The sequence below is a fragment of the Etheostoma cragini genome, chromosome 1, assembly GCF_013103735.1.
Source record: "Etheostoma cragini isolate CJK2018 chromosome 1, CSU_Ecrag_1.0, whole genome shotgun sequence".
Taxonomy (NCBI): domain Eukaryota; kingdom Metazoa; phylum Chordata; class Actinopteri; order Perciformes; family Percidae; genus Etheostoma; species Etheostoma cragini.
Window position 1 is genome coordinate 33773880 of NC_048407.1, and position 3286 is coordinate 33777165.

The window sequence follows — 3286 nt, forward strand, 5'->3', positions numbered from 1 at the left end:
CCTAGTCCAAAAAGGTTTGAGTCCAAGTCAAGACCTAGTCCAAAAGGGTTTGAGTCCAAGTCAAGACCTAGTCCAAAAGGGTTTGAGTCCAAGACAAGACCTAGTCCAAAACGGTTTGAGTCCAAGTCAAGACCTAGTCCAAAAAGGTTTGAGTCCAAGTCAAGACCGTGTCCAAAAAGGTTCTTGTCTGAGTCAAGACCGAGTCAAGGACAGAAAAAAAGGTCTTATGCATGACAGTATCAAGACAATCATTTTGGGTTTCCCTTTCCCTCCAATATTATTATTATCAACATCATAAAGACACCTTGACTCGGTCCAGACCAAAAGCCCAAAAGCCATTTCTGGCAAGACCAGTGGCCGAGACCGAGACAAGTCCGAGTCCGTAGAAAAGACCGGACTCGAGTACTACAGCCCTGGTTAGAACTGCCTAAACTGGACCGATACGGATACATTCAACATACCAAACAGATGAAACAGGCCGAGCCAATTCATAATTCGGTAAATGGAGATTATGCTAAATCAGTAAATCTGTGTTGATACCAAATCACACCTGATGCGTGTGACGGCATCAACGTGGTGATCCTGATCTACCGTAAATCGGTGCTCATTTCACAAAATGCCCGAATCCTGCGTTACCTCCGACGCTTCGCTCGAGTCCTGGTTCTGTTTTGGGTTCCTGTTGATGGGCAGAGACGAGGCCTGCTCCAGCAGCTGGGCCCTGTAACTGTCCTCGGCCCTCTCTGCTGGAGACAGACTGTCAGACCGGGACAGGCCCCCAGCCGGTGAGACCGCCTGGGCTACTGGAGCCGAGAGGGTCCGTGGGAGCGTGCTGGAGGGTCGGGCCGGGTAAGAGGGGTCTGCAAACTGCGGTTTCATTACATCGCTCGACAGATCTGTTGCTGACGAGAGAGCCAATGTCACGTCTACTTCACCCCCCGGGGGCCAGTATGGTGGTGGCCCCGTCAGCGGGGAGCCATCAGGAGTGAGCCGCGCCCGGCTGTGGATGATGATGGGGTCTGGAGAAGGCAGCGGGGCCTCCTCCTCGTCCACAGCGTCCAGATCCCTGGGGTCTTTGGAGGGGCTCTGGTCTGGGGATATGGAGTCTGGCTGCTGGGAGATGATGTGGAGGCTCAGACCCGCTCCGCGGAACCGGCTGGCGGCGGACGGCTTCCCTCTGCAGGGCTGCACCGGACTCAGCAGCAGGGGCGGCTCCTGGCCCAGAGGCTTACGAGGCAACTCATCAGGCTTCCCTGGAAACAAAACAGAAGGGTTAAAGGAAAAGAAATACTTTGCAATATATGAGTTGAAAATCACAATAATATTGTATTATGATAATATCAAATCATGGCGATTCCCAACCCTAATGAAGGATCTTATGGATATAAAGCACTGGCCTTTAGGGACGGGTGTCACCAAGGTTTTCCTGACTTCATTTGATTCCTAATCACAAGGTACCTATTCAATAACATTTATGATTTCATATCAATCATGTTAGGGAAATTCTGCTTCGAAACAAGATAACTTCTGCTGTAAATTGTACGAGCAAGAAGCGACCCTAAAATATGTTTTATAATGCACCAAGTTAAGGTTTACATCAACAATTATTCATTTTTACACATATATCCATGATGAAACGTAATATATTAAAAGATGTTATCTAATCGATATCAGGTCACTCAAACCAAGATCGATTTTATTGAACAATTGATTATTTTAACCCAGCCCTTCTGGTCTTAGTGCGTGTTTTTAGATCTCTGAAGTGAGTTCGCCACCTCAGAAGGGCGAAGCGGGGAACCATCCAAGCTGTGTACAGCAGGGTGGGACGCTGTTGGTAGTTGGGTGGTGGAAGGAGCACTTTGAGGGACTCCTAAATCCAGCTAACACGCCCTCTGTGGTAGAGGCAGAACTGGAGGATGATGGGGGTTGGAAGTTGCTGAGGTAGTCAAACAACTCAAGAGGGGCAAAGCCTGGACTGGGGGTGAAGGGGCTGTCTTAGCTGACACGCCTCTTCAACATTGCGTGGAGGACCGGGAAGGTGCCTAAGGAGTGGCAGACCGGGGTGGTGGTTCCCTGCTTAAAAATGGGGGAGCAGAGGTTGTGTGCCAATTACAGGGGTATCACACTTCTCAGCCTCCCTGGTAAAGTCTGCTTCAAGGTGCTGGAGAGGAGGATTTCGGCCAATAGTCGAACCTCGGGTTGAAGAGGTACAAGGCGGATTCCGTCAGATCTTCACTCTCGCCAGGATCCTGGAGGGAGCCTGGGAGGCACGTCCAGCTGTGAGGAGGCCTCGGGGAAGCCCCAGGACTAGATGGAGGGACGACCAGCTGGGAGGAGGCCTCGGTGAAGACCCAGGACTAGATGGAGGGACGTACAGCTGGGAGGAGGCCTCGGGGAAGACCCAGGACTAGGTGGAGGAACGACCAGCTGAGAGGGGGCCTCGGGGAAGACCCAAGACTAGTTGGAGGGATTATATCCCTAACCTGGCCTTGGAATAACTCGGGATCCCCCAATCAGAGCTGGTTAACGAGGCTTAGGAAAGGGAAGTTTGAGGGCCCTGCTGGAGCTGCTGCCCCCAAAACCCGACACCGGAGAAGCGGATGAAGATGGATGGATGGAGTTGGACACATTTAAGAAGTAATTTCTTTCAGAGGTATTGTACGATAAATAGGTTTTTGTCCCTGAGTGCATATAGAGGTTGTAGCCATGCCAGACAGGACCAAGCAGGTGCAGCGTGTACCTGGAGGAGGAAGGTCCAGCTTCATCTTTCGCAGTTCAGTCATGGAGACCTGAAGCTGCTCGATGATCACGTCGTCACTGTGAAAGAAGGTCTGAGCGATCCGCTCCTGCAGGAACTCTCGGAGATCCTCCAGAGACATCTTCAACAGACGCTCTGCACACACACACACACACACACACACACACACATTCATGGCGAGAACAACTTATTTAATTTAATCGACTTTTTGGTTTAAAATCAATGCTTAAATATTCTATTAATTTAACAAGATTGTTAGAGGATGGTTAAAGCTCTATTGTCCTTACTCTTGTGGATCTTCAGGATGGTGTAGGACATGGCGGTGAGGAGCCTGTCCCCCTCCAGGATGAAAATGTCCCACAGCCGAAGGGTCAACGTGAACGGGGTCTACCGCAACACAACACAACACAACACAACACAACACAACACAACACAACACAACACAACACATCACAACACATCACAACCAGTCACCGTATCCACCGATTAATATTAACAGTCCTCTCTAGCACCCGGGGGGGGGGGGGGGGG